The following is a 16,210-nucleotide window of genomic DNA, read 5'->3' as shown; positions in this document are numbered from 1 at the left end:
ACTTACTCAACTATGTTTTATTTCATATATTGATCTAAGCCAAGCCAGTATCCCTTGTCATCTGGCAATGAGCACTCAAATCGCAAAGGTCCCTGCTTTTGTCCACCTAGGCCAGCATTTCACACCAGGCTATGCGGCTCCTCTGCACCCATTTTTGTCACTGTCTTGCTCTCTTCTGTGACTCCTCTCATTTTAGATTTTTTGGCCTTGATATTCTTTGGATTGATGTTCAAAAACGTTCTTCTACTCTCAGATAAGAAAACACAGTCATCAGAATGATTGTACCCCTCTTTTTTGTCCCTCATACACAGATGGGCAACAAGCATAACAAAACAGTTAGTGTTTTACACCTGGTCTTTAAGTTCACATAAAATCTTCTCATATTTCAGAGGGTTTTCTGGATTCAATATCTTACGTCAACAGCACGATCTCAGTTTTTAGGGTGCTACACACCTTCCCTCTATTACAATAGTTATATCACCCTGTTATACTTGTATATCTAGTTCTGGTGCTATTGTTCAGTCATTCAGTCATGTCCAACTGTCTGTGGCCCTATGAACTGCAGTATTCCAGGCTTCCTTTTCCTTCACTATCTCCCAGAGTTTGTTCCAACTCGTGTCCATTGAGTTGCTGATGCCATTCAACCATCTAGTCCTCTGTCACCTCCTTTTCCTCCTGGCCTCAATCTTTCACAGCATCAGAGTCTTTTCCAGTGAGATAGCTCTTCACATCAGGTGGCTGAAGCATTAGAGCTTCAGCTTTAGCATCAGTCCTTCCAATGAATATTCAGGGTTAATTTCCTTTGGGATTGACTGGTTTGATCTCCTTGCTGTTCAAGGGACTCTTAAGAGTCTTCTCCAACACCACAGTTCAAAAGCATCAATTCTTTGGCTCTCAGCCTTCTTTATGGTCCAATTCTGACATCCATACATGACAATTGAAAAACCATGGCTTTGACTATACAGACATTTGTTGGCAAAACAATGTCTCTACTTTTTCATACACTGTCTAGGTTTGTCATAGCTTTTTTTTCAGGGAGCAAGCATCTTTTAATTTCATGGCTGCAGTCACCATCTTCAGTGATTTTGGAGCCCCCCTCCAAATAAAGTCTCACTGTTTGCATTTTTTCCCCATCTATTTGAAATGAAGTGGTATCTATTTCAACCGCTATGTTATATACTCTTCATAGTCCAGAACGCTATCTAATTATCATAGCTGTCACCTCATTCAGGCTCACCACCAGAGCAGACACTCTATAAAGATGATCAGTCAGAACCCTTTCTTTAACTATTAATAATAGATGTGGTGAATTAACCTTTGCTTTGGAGACACATTGATGAAGTAAATCAGACAAAGTCCCTTCCCTTATGGGGTTTGTAACCTTGAAGTTATTTCAGAAAGGATGGGAGAAAATGGCAACCCACTCCAATATTCTTGCCTGGAGAGTCTTATGGGCAGAGGGGCCTGGTAGGCTACAGTCCATAGGATTGCAGAGTCAGACACGGCTGAAGCAACTTAGCATGAAGACAGAAGAAAGGGAAAAAATAAGGAAAGATAATCTAATATTATATGAATCACTGCGATGTGTGAAGCAATGTTAGCTCTCTGATGTTTGCCACCCCATTTCACATTTTGGGCACAGCTCATCACAGAGGAAGTAAGCTAAGCTTTCCTAAACATTTGTGCTATACCCCAACATGGAAATGAACCTAAGTCGTCAACATTTCTGGAGCATGATCATTTGGTAGTTGTTCCTTCTGGGGATCTTGTTCTTTCAGCAGAGGGAGAAGCTGGGCTTACTGTTGCTGTCACATTTGAGTTCACTGTGGCCTATAGTAAGTATCACTTTTTTCTTGACTGATCTTCTCAACCTTTGGGCATTTGCTGGTAATAACTCACTACTCTTTTGTATTTAATTTTAAGAAAATAAACTTATAACCATGGATTATAAGACTGTTTTGTTCCCCCTTCATAACACAATGTAGAGGCCAGATGGGTGAAATAAGTAGGCATAACATAGCAATAAAAAGAGATGGGCATACCAGACCACCTGACCTGCCTCTTGAGAAACCTGCATGCAGGTCAGGAAGCAACAGTTAGAACTGGACATGGAACAACAGACTGGTTCCAAATAGGAAAAGCAGTACATCAAGGCTGTATATTGTCACCCTGCTTATTTAACTTATATGCAGAGTACATCATGAGAAACACTGGGCTGGAAGAAGCACAAGCTGGAATCAAGATTGCCAGGAGAAATATCAATCACCTCAGATATGCAGATGACACCACCCTTATGGCAGAAAGTGAAGAGGAACTAAAGAGCTACTTGATGAAAGTGAAACAGGAGAGTGAAAAGGTTGGCTTAAAGCTCAACATTCAGAAAACTAAGATCATGGAATCTGGTCCCATCACTTCATGACAAATAGATGGGGAAACAGTGAGAGACTTTACTTTTTTGGTCTCCAAAATCACTGCAGATGGTGATTGTAGCCATGAAATTAAAAGATGCTTACTCCTTGGAAGGAAAGTTATGACCAACCTAGATAGCATATTCAAAAGCAGAGACGTTACTTTGTCAACAAAGGTCCGTCTAGTCAAGGCTATGGTTTTTCCAGTAGTCATGTATGGATGGGAAAGTTGGACTATAAAGATAGCTGAGCACTGAAGAACTGATGCTTTTGAACTGTGGTGTTGGAGAAGACTCTTGAGAGTCCCTTGGACTGCAAGGAGATCCAACCAGTCCATCCTAAAGGAGATCAGTCCTGGATGTTCATTGGAAGATCTGATGTTGAAGCTGAAACTCCAATACTTTGGCCACCTGATGCGAAGAGCTGACTCATTTGAAAAGACCCTGATGCTGGGAAAGATTGAGGGAAGGAGGAGAAGGGGATGACAGAGGATGAGATGGTTGGATGGCATCACCGACTCAATGGACATGAGTTTGCATGGGCTCCAGGAGTTGGTGTTGGACAGGGAGGCCTGGCATGCTGCAGTCCATGGGATCACAAAGAGTCGGACATGACTGAGCAACTGAACTGAACTGAACATAACAATCAAGATGAGAGTTTAGTATTTGTTGTTTAGACGACTTTCTTGAACTGAAAGTTCATTTCTATTATCTAAATCGTCTGCACATTCTATATGTTAGAATTAAGGGCTGGTGGAGACAGACTTGCAGGAGAAACACCTCCAGAAAGCTCTATGCAAATATTCATTTGACCTAAGGTATTGAAATAGCTTTTTACCATTTACCTGGAGTCAAGTCCTTATATAAAGGCTAGAAGCATAGTGGGAAGCTAAAAGGGAGTTCCCCTAGAAAATGAGACAGAACTTAAAGAAAAAAAAAAAATTGTGTCAGGTTAAACGAGTGTTAGTTGTGTGATTAATTTGGGAGATGGGAGCCCCAAACCAGGCCTGATGGAAAGTGTAATACCATACAGGTAAAGTTCTCATAGCAATTAGAGAGGCAGAATTACCAGGGTCTGTTGGTAGGTAAAAGAGATTAATGTGGAATCTCAAGGCTTTGATCACAGAATCTTAAGGAGCCAGATATTGATTGGGTTTACAAACAATCAGAAGAGCCCAAACTGTGCTTAAGTAGTATGAACAGGAAGAGATGAAAAGGTACCTATTTTATTTAGAAGGGAGGATCAAAGACTCTCTGTTTAAGAAAATGCATTACAATATAAATCACCAATATTGGTCAAAGGGTGCAATCTTCCAGATTAACAAGATCTGGGGACCTAATGTAAGTGTGATGATTATTGCCAACGATGCTATATTATAGGGCTACAGAAAACTAAAAAACTTCTACACAGCAAAGGAAACTATAAACAAAATGAAAAGGCATCCTAACATATTTGCAAATCATATATCTGATAAAGGACTAATATCCAAAATATATAAATAACTCATACAATCCAATAGCAAAAACCCAAACAGTCTGATTTTAAAAATGGACAGAAGTTCTGAATAGAGATTTTTTTTTTTCCAAAAAAGACATACAGATAAGTAACAGGTACATGAAAATATGTTCAACATCACTAATCAGTAGGAAAATGGGAATCAAAACCACTATGAGATGTCACCCACACACTTGTTAACATGGCTAGTACTAAAAAATGAGAAATGGCAAGCACTAGCAGCATATGGAGGAAAGGGAAAGCTTGTGCTGTGTTGGTGGGAATATAAATTGGTGCAACCGCTATGGCAAACAAAATGAATTTTCCCTTCAAAATTAAAAACAGAATTATATATGATCCAGCAATCCCACGTCTAGGTGTTTATTCGCAGAAAGCAAAACCACTAACTCGAAAAGATGTCTGCACCCTCCTGTTTAGCACAGCATTATTTACAATTCCCAAGATACGGAAACAGCCTAAACATGCACTGATAGATGAATGGATAAAGAAAGCGTGATCTGTGTGTTTGTATGTATGTATGTGCGATGGGCTTCCCAGGTCACTCAGTGGTAAAGTGTCTGCCTGCCAATACAGCAGATGCAGCTTTGATCCCTGAATAGGGGTGATCCCTGGAGCAGAAAACGGCAACCCGGTCCAGTATGCTTGCCTGGGAAATCCCAGGGACAGAAGAGCCCAGCAGGCTACCGTTCTTGGATTTGCAGAAGAGTGGGACACGATGTAGCCATTTAACAAAAACATCCATGTGAAGACAAGGATGGAATCAAGGGCATTATACTTTTAGTTTAAATAAGTTAAAAAAGATTCTGTGCTATATACTTGAATGCTGCTAACAGAGTAGACTTTTTTTTTTTTTTTAACTACAGTGTAAATTACCTTACAATGTTGTGTTAGTTTCTTCTGCATAGTGAAGCGAATCAGCCATATGTATACATATATGACCTTCCTCTTGGGTCTCCCTCCCACCCCTCCACCACACCCCTCTAGATCTGAATGTTCTCACCACATAGAAGAAGTGGTAATTATGTGACATGATGGTGGTGTTAGCTAAAACTGCAGTGATCTTGCAGTACTAAAGTGATTCAAATCGATAGGTTGTAAACCTTAAATTTATAACTGTTGTATGCCAGTTACATTTCAATAAAGCTGGAAAAATAAATTGCAAGTGTAAGAAATGAAGAGAGAGGGATAGTTTTTAAGGCAGCCCTTCATTCTGGTAAATATTCTATATATGATTTGAAATAGAAGATACAGTATAATTGAATGCAAGTCCTGATTTTGTAAGTTCCAAACCTTTGAGATTCTAGTAGCATTAAAAATGCAAAATGTGCACTTAAAAGTTTTTATAATGTTAAGTTTTGAATGCTTTTGTGTATGCTTTAACTTGTAAAAAATTAATTTTATTTGCCTTCAAATTTTAATGATTTTTCCAATGTAATCCAATGAATCAAAGGAAAGGACCCTAGAGTAATGTATTATATATAGCATATAATATATATAACTATATATATAATATATATATAAAACAAAAACATATATATATATGTTTTTGTTTTTATTAAGGAAAGTAAATGTTTTCTAAATGCCACCTTGAGAGATTCAGAAGGTTAACTGCGCAAGTACCAAAATAGTGGATTTCAAGGGATGTAAAGCAGTCAACTGGGAGAAGCAAAGTTAAGTTCAGAGTAACAGGATAATCAAATGACTCTAGATTAACAGGACATTAAAAACTTAGGATATTTCGGTCATAGGAAACCAAAGAAAAAGCAGATATCGATAGTATAAATAATTTAGTTCAACCTAATTTTGTGTTGCCAATAAAAATAGAGCCTTAAAATATAAAAATGATGTCAAATGAGCACTTAGACATATAGTATAATTTATGCTGATCTTTCTCTAAGATCTTTTTGGCTTTGGAGCAGTGGCAGTGGCATTATCTAAAATTTGAATAGAACTGGAAGAGGCAATAGTTTTTTTTAATATTTTTCAGTCACAGACCACTTAAAAAAAAAACTGATGAAACTGGTAGATATTCTTACTATGAAAATGGGATATATGTTCCTACTCAAATTTGCACACATATTATGAATTATTATGTTAGCAATCTGGACTTTCTGAAAGCAGATACTGCTGAAATGTGAGAGTTTTATTAGGGATGAGATCTGTGAACAACAATGGGAAAAAAAGTGGGAGGAGGCTGGGGAGTTCAAGGACCACAGTGCGGGTCTGTCTTAGATGAAGGAGACAGGGAAGATGGAAGGTAGGGTGAGACCGTCTCGGATAGTGGTGTAGCTCTAAAAGGGTTTATCAAGGCTGTTGGGTAGTTCTAATCCCAGAGTTAACCCATCAGAGGAATCCTTCATCTCCCAGGAATAAGCGTGTCTCAGTATCCATGCCCTGCTCATTCTGTGAGAAAATCTATTTTTAAAAAAATACTGAAGTATAGTTGATTTACATTTACAGTATTAGTTCCATGTGTACACCATAAAGATTTAATCTTTTATATTACTAGATCATGCTCCATTTAAAGTTATTACAAAATAATTGCTATCTTTCCCCATGCTGTGCTATATATCTTTATTGCTTATCTATTGTAAGCATAGTCAATTGTATCTTTTAACCCCATATTCCTATCTTGCCCCTTCCCACTTCCCTCTACCAACTAATGTTCAGTAGTTTACTTTCTGTATCTGTGAATCTGTTACTTTGTTATATACAATCCTGTACTTTATATTTTTTACTCTTCTCCCTCACATTTTGTGTTTTTGATTTCATATCTTACATCTTTAAGGGCTTCCCTTATAGCTCAGTTGGTAAAGAATTTGCCTGCAGTGCAGGAAACCCAGGTTCGATCCCTGGGTTGGGAAGATCCCCTGGAAGAGGAAATAGCAACCCACTCCAGTATCCTTGCCTGGAAAATCTCATGGACAGAGGAGCCTGGTGGGCTGCAGTCCATGGGGTTGCAAAGAGTCAGGCACAACTGGGCGACTAATACTTACTTGCTTACTTTTCATTGTATATTGTACTTATGGTTGATTTTATAATTTTAAAAATAATTATTTACTTTTGGCTGAGCTGAGTCCTCATTGCTGCATGGACTTTTCTCTGGTTTCTGTAGAAATGAGAGAAGGGGGCTACTCTTTGTTGCAGTGTGCAGGCTTTGATTGTTGGGGCTTCCCTTGTTGCAGAGCACAGGCTCTAGGGTGTGTGGGCTTCAGTAGTTGAGGTGCATGGGCTCAGTAGTTGTAGTTCCCAGGCTCTAGAGCACAGGCTCAATAATTGTGGTGCACGGGCTTAGCTGCTCCATGGCATTTGGGATTTTTCCGGGCCAGGGATTGAATCTGTGTCTCCTGCATTGGCAGGCACATACTTTACCCTTGAGCTACCAGGGAAGCCCCCTCTTTAATCTTCACACTGCCTTAAGTGGTTAATCCTCAGCCTTTAGTATATATTTACCTTCTCTTTCCTGTCAGATCAGATCAGATCAGTCGCTCAGTCGTGTCCGACTCTTTGCGACCCCATGAATCGCAGCATGCCAGGCCTCCCTGTCCATCACCAACTCCTGGAGTTCACTTAGACTCACGTCCATCGAGTCAGTGATGCCATCCAGCCATCTCATCCTCTGTCGTCCCCTTCTCCTCCTGCCCCCAATCCCTCCCAGCATCAGAGTCTTTTCCAATGAGTCAACTCTTCACATCAGGTGGCCAAAGTACTGGAGTTTCAGCTTCAGCATCATTCCTTCCAAAGAAATCCCAGGGCTGATCTTCTTCAGAATGGACTGGTTGGATCTCCTTGCAGTCCAAGGGACTCTCAAGAGTCTTCTCCAACACCACACTTCAAAAGCATCAATTCTTCGGCGCTCAGCCTTCTTCACAGTCCAACTCTCACATCCATACATGACCACTGGAAAAACCATAGCCTTGACTAGACGGACCTTTGTTGGCAAAGTAATGTCTCTGCTTTTGAATATGCTATCTAGGTTGGTCATAACTTTCCTTCCAAGGAGTAAGCGTCTTTTAATTTCATGGCTGCAGTCACCATCTGTAGTGATTTTGGAGCCCAGAAAAATAAAGTCTGACACTGTTTCCACTGTTTCCCCATCAATTTCCCATGAAGTGATGGGACCAGATGCCATGATCTTCGTTTTCTGAATGTTCAGCTTTAAGCCAACTTTTTCACTCTCCACTTTCACTTTCATCAAGAGGCTTTTGAGTTCCTCTTCACTTTCTGCCATAAGGGTGGTGTCATCTGCATATCTGAGCTTATTGATATTTCTTCCAGCAATCTTGATTCCAGTTTGTGCTTCTTCCAGTCCAGCGTTTCTCATGATGTACTCTGCATATAAGTTAAATAAACAGGGTGACAATATACAGCCTTGACAAACTCCTTTTCCTATTTGGAACCAGTCTGTTGTTCCATGTCCAGTTCTAACTGTTGCTTCCTGATCTGCATACAAATTTCTCAAGAGGCTATTCATTATAGCCTTTTATTTACCAGTTACAGAAAGCTATGTAACATTTCTTTTAGGGGAGATTTAGTCTTGATGAACTCTTATTTAATTTTTGCTTGTTGGAGAAGTTATTTATCTCTCCCTCAATTCTAAAACCAAATTGAGTACAGTATCCTTGTTTGCATATTTTCTCTTCCAGCTCTTTGAGTATATTATACCACTCCCTTCTGTGCTTCCTGTACTTAGGTATTTCATTCTTTCTTTATGTTTGGGACATTTTCAGGTATAATTTTATCAATTATGTTTTTCATCATTTTCTCCAGATCTCCTTCTGAGACACCTGTAATGCAAATAATGGTATGCTCAGTGGTATCTGAGAGATCTCTTAAACTATTCTCATATTTTAAACTGTGTTTTCCTTTTTGCTGTTCTCTTTGTGTGGTTTCCATTTTTCTATCCTCCAGATCACTTAGATGTTCTTAATCACTGAGTTTGCTATTCATTCATTCTAGTGTGTTTTTCATTTCAATTATTGTATTCTTCAGTTCTGACTTTAAAGAAATTACTAGTTTCTTATTAATATTCTCATTAAATTTTTTTTTCCCCAGGGGTTTTCTCTTACTTTTTTGAGTCTGGTTCCTCTGGCTTCTCCTTTTACTTAATTTCTCTGTCTCTAAACATCTAGGTGAAACAGTTCACCTGTCGTCATCTTGAAGGTGTGTGCTTACGTTGGAGCATCCCTGGACAGTCTGTGTGTGTTCAGTCACTTTGGCAAGAGAGCTGGATTTGATGGGAATACATGTCCCTTCTTTTCTCCGGGTGTGCCCTCAGCCACCAACTTGATACAAGGTGGGTCTGGAAAGGGAGGGCTAGGGCAGGGGCCGGGTATCAGGCAGGCTTTCTCCTCTGCTCAGTGGCTCTCGACACACTATTGGAGATGGTGCAGTACCGCCAGTTCCCAGAACCTAGGTTCAGAGGGTTGGGTCTGGACTGGCTCTGTTCCCGTTAAGTGCGTGTTCCCCCTTCTCCCAGCATCAGCAGCCTTGCCCCAGAGGGGAGCCGTGCTGCAGCAAGAAGGCTCCATGCAGGCGCTCTGCTTGTGGTGGGGCAGCAGGCCCGCCCCGCACAGAGGTCCGGGCTGCTTCCGCTCGGCTGCCTGAGTAAGCAACAGGAATGGCTGTCCCTGTCCGGCTTAAACTCAGCTTTAGGGGCAGAGCATCCTTTGTCTCTCTCAGCCGTTACTCCCCTCAGCTTCTGCCCGCCCCCCACCGGGATGCTGAGTCAAGCTACAGGGGCCTGGGGAGCGCTCCCTGTGCACTGGGGGGTGGGCTGTGGTTGTGTCAGTGTCGGGGATGGGGGCCGTTTTCTGACGCGCTGTCTGTGTAAGTGCCAGTCGTGGCTGTCCCCTTCCCCCTCGGACACCGCTCTGGGACTAGGTCGCCTCTGTGTTCTGCAGCACGGCTCTTGCCTTGTGTGTGGCAGCCCTAACTCCAGCGTGGAGCTGTGATGTGAGGTGAACAGGCCTGGCGTGTTCGCTGGCTCTGACTGGGCCACGTGCTGGACAGGAGCTGAAAACCAGACGGCCGCCCCAACAGTTTTCCATCCGCCCTCTCTGCCCCGCTTCGGGAGTAAGCCAGCACGCGCGTGCTCCTTTACAGGCCAAGTCCAGGCTTTCCACAGCTCTCCTGTGCGTTCTACTGGCCCTCCAACCGGCCAGGGGGTCCATTTCCCCTTTGTCAGAACCCAGGGCAAGGGCATCCAATGTGTGGCTTAATCCGCTCACGCCCCAAATCAGGTCATCACCCGGGCACGCTCCCTTTTCCCCGAGTTGCCTCCAAGGGACACAGGTTCTGACCTGATGACACCTCTTCCCTCCCTACCGATTCTGTCTGCATATTTCATAAGGTCTTCATTGTATGGGAGTCCTTCAGCCAGTCCCCAGTTAGTTTTTAGTGGAAATTCTTCCCCATGTAGATATATTTTTTGGATGCATTTGTGGGGATAGAGGAGTTCCAAGTCCTGTTTTGCCATCTTGATCAATCACTCTTTGTCCTCAGTAAGGAAAGAATGGATGTCACAGGGTAGCAGCTGGTGCTATAGGTCCATTGTATTCCCTGCAGCTGCAGATTAGAGAGGTACGTTCTCGTAGCCCTCGCAGTTCTGGACCCCAGGATGAAACCTTGGCTTCAGGGAAAGTGGCAGTTATGATCAGACACCTGATTCTTACAATTATCAAATTGATGCCTCTGATTTAATCTGAAGATAATGACTTAAAATGAGCAAGAGCCCAGGTGTAAGCACTGAAAGGAGTCCAAATCTCGATGTCCTGAGGACTCTGTCAATGTTTGGATAACATCTATTTGTTAGTACCTACTCGAAGCTAGATATGGCACTGAGCAATTCACATTAATTAATTCACAGTTAAGTATTATGATATTCAACTTAATAGTTTCAAAAACTGAGTAACTTGCCCATTTATCTAGAAACACAAATATAACTTTTAATGCTTTTTTGTTTTAGGATGTTTCTTCATATGAATCTCGACGTTACCAGTGTCTCAATCAATGACTTTGAGATCACAGTACCTCTGTGTGCCTGCTGAGTCATGTCAGTTGGGTCAGACTCTGGGGCACCATGGACTGTAGCCCACCAAGCTGCTCTGTCCATAGGATTGTCTAATACTGGAATGGGCTGCCATTTCCTCCTCTAGGGATCTTCCCGACTCAGGTGTTAAACTCGCCTCTCTTACTGTCTTGACAAGCGGGTTCTCTACCACTAGCACTACCCAGGAAGCCCCGTGATGCTTTTGGAGAAGAAAATATGGAATTTGAGAAAAAGGTTAGTCTCTTTGTGACAAAGTCCTCTTTCCTGGTCTATGAGAAATTATTTCTATTTCTTTCCATCTTGCTTTCCAGAAGTGTACTTGAATGAGACAAAGCAGTACATAAAACGAGGTAGGAAACAAAACTCAACCTAACATTTAAGTAAAATAAGGTGACAAAGCCAAAGACTTAAAAAGTATCTTCAACATAAAAGGGAGTTATGTGGAAAATTGTATATTAATGATGGTACCATAAGAACAGAGTTTATTTTCAGCACGAAGGCTTAGGTTAATTATAAGGAAAAACTCCTTTTCATGCTTATTAATCAAATGAATTATGTATATCCTGAGTGTAAATACGTAAAATGAGAAAGAAGATACAAGCAAGATATGTTATTGATACTTCCATTTCAGAAGGATGGGTCAGAACTAACCCCTTTGTAGTACAGATACTTTTCAAAGAATGTCTATGTAGTACAGTGACTTTCAAACATCTTTTTATGATTGCATATAATAATAAATACATTTTATACCACAACACAATACATATGTGCATACACAAACACAAACATATAGTTCATAACAACCACAGCTACTTTATTATCTGTAATACATTCTGTTTTGTCTCTTTTGTTTTATTCTGTTTGTTTTCGTCCTATCCTGTTCTATACTTTCTCATTAAAGAATTCTAGTCATGGTCAGCTTAATTGATTTCACTATCTACTAATGGCTTACAATTTGAAAAATTGAACCAGTCTGTAGTTCAGCCTCTAAAAGACAATTGATTAAATTACAAGAATCATGACACCGTTGAAGAAAGAGGGAAGAGATGAAAAAAGAGTTTTGTGATACCTTACCTATCACATACTTATAGAGTAGACTGATGTTGAAGTTGAATCTCCGAACTTTGGCCACCTGATGTGAAGAACTGACTCATTTGAAAAGACCCTGATGCTGAGAAAGATTGAAGGCGGGAGGAGAAGGGTAGACAGAGGATGAGATAGTTGGATGGCATCACCGACTCAATGGACATGAGTCTGAGTAAATTCCAGGAGTTGGTGATGGACAGGGAAGCCTGGTGTGCTGCAGTCCATGGGGTCGCAAAGAGTTGAACACAACTGAGCCACTGAACTGACTTACTGACTGATACAGTAGGGATCTCTTTTTTAGGGTAAGAGAAGTGATGACTGATTCTGTATGAAATAACAACATTAGATATTGTATAGAGCAGAGGTCCCCAACCTTTGTGGCACTGGGGACTGGTTTTGTGGAAGAAATATTTTCCATAGAGCCGGAGAGGGGGATGGTTTTGGATAATTCATGCACACTATATTTGTTGTGATCTTTATTTCTACTATTATTACATCAGCTCTACCTCAGATCATCAGGCATTAGATCCTGGAGGTCATGACCCCTGGTTTAGAGAACAGTTTTCAGTGAATGATGATGTATCACTGATATTCTATTCTTTCTATCCCAGGCATCATATGGAACACTGAGAATTACATGAAGGTAGCCTGGTCTTGCTTGTAAGATCAGGAAGACACCTTGAAGATAAAGCAGGTCAGTTCTGGGCTAGTTTGTAAGATGACATGAACCTAAGGCTCAAGGTTTCATAAATGGTCCATCTTTTCTAAGAGATGGACTGAGAAGTTGGACAAGTAAGCCTGGATCACAATGATATAGTGGAATAACATAATTGTCATTGGAATCAATGACAGTCTTTATCCTTTCAGGCTCAGCTGGCTGTTTGTTCAATGGTTGTTGAGCAAATACTGTGCATTAGATTCTGCTAAATGCTGAGCATCAGAGAAAAGAAAACACAGTTTGATCTCAGGGAGCCACAAAGGAGATATGCCATGTGGTTATTTACCTTGCTATATCTGCCCTACTTCCTCACTCAAAGGTTCTCCCTGGGCTCTCTGAGTCATCTGGCCTTTTGTCTCATGGTTGGGCTTGGCCAAAGTGAGACAGAAGTAGAAGACTGGAAGGTGGGGAGAGGTCAGGCCCTTTCTTTTCTACTTGCTCCAGATCTGGCCTGTGCTTTCTGGTAATGTGTGTTTCCTCCATAACTACGGCTCTTCTAGAACAACCCCTTTCCATTGCCAAGCTCTCCATCCTACAGTAAAGGTCTCTGCCCTCCTTGCTCTTTCGTGTCTTTGGATGCTGGTGATGTTTCACTGTGACTAATCTCTGTGTCCTCATTATCTATTTCTCGTTTCATTAACCCTTCCCACATCTTTGCAAATGTATTGTTAGTTCTCTTGAGCCATTTGAGTGCTAGTCTGTGTCTGCTGAGACTCTGACCATTATAGGAGAACCGTATATAATATAGGAGAAAAATGGAGGACTATCAGAAAAGTGGAATTCTGCACTAACATTTCTAGAAAGTTTTTTTTTTTTTTTTTTTGTATATGCAGTGATTGGGTTAGGGCTGCCGAGAAAGATTATTTGAGGTAGGTCATTAATAACTGGAATAAGAGTATGTTAGATGAAGACTTAACAGAATTCAACCTGACATGACATATTCATTTGGACTTTTACTTTTGTGTCTTTTCCTTTTTGAATCTTTCAGTTCAACAAAAATGTTGCCACTTTGGACATGTTCAGGAGCTCACTTCATATTTATTTACTGGCGAAAAATAATGATGTGCCTAAGAGCTTGATGTGCTTTTAGGCTGAACACTAGCATTATGCCTTTGGGGAATATTTTGTTTTTAATATAATGTTCACTTTCTCAGAATTCTGTATCTTGAAGGCTCACCCAAACTTCATTAAAGACTGAAAAATGAGAATGTGTGCTAATAATGTATGTAGGTGATAGACTTTTCTGTATGTTGTTCTAATTTTTTTGGAATTTTTTAGCTGCTCCAACCTTTTTACCTTGATCCCATCTGACGGGTTGGCTAATTTAGCATGAAACAGTAGCAAGCAAGATAAAGCGAACTTGTGCACATCTGAGGAAGACATGGACCTGCTGGATGAAACGAAACAAACATGAATCTTTGACCTTCTCCTTTAACTAGCGCTCCAGTCCACCGAGCTCATTACAGGGAAATCTGTTAGCATCCTTTCCATGTTGGCAGATGACTGGTGCAGAGCACATGCTGCCAGCCCAACAGGGGATCGGGAGAAACCCAGTTCGTGCATGACCCATCACTGCTAAATAGCAAATTCCTGCCGTTACTTGCATTATGCAAAACTGCTTGATGCACATTAGAGAGAACCTTTTGAACCCCATACTCATTATTTTTTTTTCTCTTTAATTCCATTTTCTGACTTCTGTGGTGAGATGGCCTTAAACTCATCATAGGTGCTCATACTCTGGGCAGCTAATGAATATAGATGCTGTTTGTGCTAATTTTTATAGTCATATAAAGCTATATTTGGAAGAAATGCCAACTATTAGCCTCAAAGAAATTTCAGTAAATAATGCCACTTATATTCTGTTGAATTCAAAGGGGACTTTCAGGTTCTGAAAAAGGAGCCATGTTGTGCCCTTTGCTCCCCTTGTTCTCTTAAAAGGAAAAGGAAATGAAAAAGTTAATACAGGATTCTTTTTTTTGTTTGTTTCGGGAGACTTAAAAATATGATAAAAATTTAAAAACATGTTTGGAGGCTAAAACAACTGTCCTTATGGTTTATGTAGTGCATTTTTATTCTTAGTCAAACATTGATTCTTTTCTGGCAAACCCTCCTGATGCTGGCATCATCTTAGTGTGCAAAGAATAATGCACACTTTACAGTACACTCCAATCTGTGGTCCACACAATTGCATAGAGCCTGAAATTAAACAAGTATAGGGCTTCCCTGATAGCTCAGTTGGTAAAGAATCAGCCTGCAATGTGGGAGACCTGAGTTCGATCCCTGGGTTGGGAAGATCCCCTGGAGAAGGGAAAGGCTACCCACACCAGTATTCTGGCCTGAAGAATTCCATGGACTGTATAGTGTTCCAAATGAGAGTTCAAAGTGACAAGGTAGAAAGACCACTGGCTTACCATCCCGATGCCACTGGTAAATTTGCTCCTTGAACTTGGACCATTCTCTTAACCTCACTTCAAGAGATGAATTTATACAATTTTCAGTTTTAATATTCTGAGTCTGATGTTGTCATTAGCCATGAAAAGGTGGGACTAATTTCAGTTAATAGCAAATGAGCATTATTGTTGTCGTTCGGTTGCTCAGTCATGTCTGACTCTGTGACCCCATGGACTGTAGCACACTAGGCTTCCTGGTCCTTCACTATCTCCCAGAGTTTGCTCAAACCCATATCTGTTGAGTCGATGATACTGCCTAACCATCTCATCCTCTGTTGCCTCCTTCTCTTCCTATCATCAATCTTTCCAGCATTAGGGTCTTTTCCAGTGAGTCAGCTCTTTGCATCAGGTAGCCGAAGAATAGGAGCTTCAGCTTCAGCATCAGTCGTTCCATTGAATATTCAGGACTGATTTCCTTTAGGATTGTCTGGTTTGATCTCTTTGCTGTCCAGGGGACTTTCAAGAGTATTCTCCAGCATCACAATTCAAAAGCATCACTTCTTCAGCACTCAGCCTTCCTTATGCCATACTTGACAACTGGAAAAACCATAGTTTGACTATATGGACATTTGTCAGCAAAGCAATGTCTCTGTTTTTGAATATACTGTCTATATTTGTTATCATCTTTATTCCAAGGAACAAGTGTCTTTTGATTTAATGCATGCAAGCTTCAGTCACTAACTGAGCATGCTTAGTGATGAAATTTATTGATGAATCACAGAATATTGTTCAAGTCAGATGTCAGCCACTTCATAGAGAAATGCTTCAAATCAATCTATTGTTTGTAACTGTGCTGAAAGGAGGTAATCTGAATTTGTGAAAAGTCTGAGATAGGAGGTATTTTAAAAGAATTATCATGTTACTACTGCATCTTTCTTACAGCAACATACATTAGGTTTAAAAATATTGCCAGAGTATTTTTCCAGATATATTATTATTTATCTACTCATTTCAGTACACCCAGTTAATATGCAACATATAC

The 16,210-nt window shown here is 40.6% G+C and overlaps 1 long non-coding RNA gene across 2 annotated transcripts in view; it reads left to right on the top strand.

Moving 5' to 3' along the window:
• The window catches only part of LOC147363898 (uncharacterized), a 293,279-nt gene that overhangs the window by 272,353 nt on the left and 4,716 nt on the right, over nt 1-16,210 (top strand). The window contains exons 5-6 of one of the 2 annotated variants that reach the window (XR_015133898.1): nt 9,056-9,219; nt 10,891-11,208. The exons of the other annotated variant lie outside the window; for it this stretch is intronic. This is a non-coding gene — a long non-coding RNA (uncharacterized LOC147363898). Of the gene's footprint in view, nt 1-9,055; nt 9,220-10,890; nt 11,209-16,210 lie in introns of those variants that run through there. 2 annotated transcript variants of the gene reach the window in all.

The sequence above is a fragment of the Bos grunniens genome, chromosome 10, assembly GCF_055505025.1.
Source record: "Bos grunniens cultivar Pamir isolate PY7600 chromosome 10, Bosgru_T2T1.0, whole genome shotgun sequence".
Lineage (NCBI taxonomy): Eukaryota > Metazoa > Chordata > Mammalia > Artiodactyla > Bovidae > Bos > Bos grunniens.
This window is presented reverse-complemented; position numbering and strand designations above follow the sequence as displayed.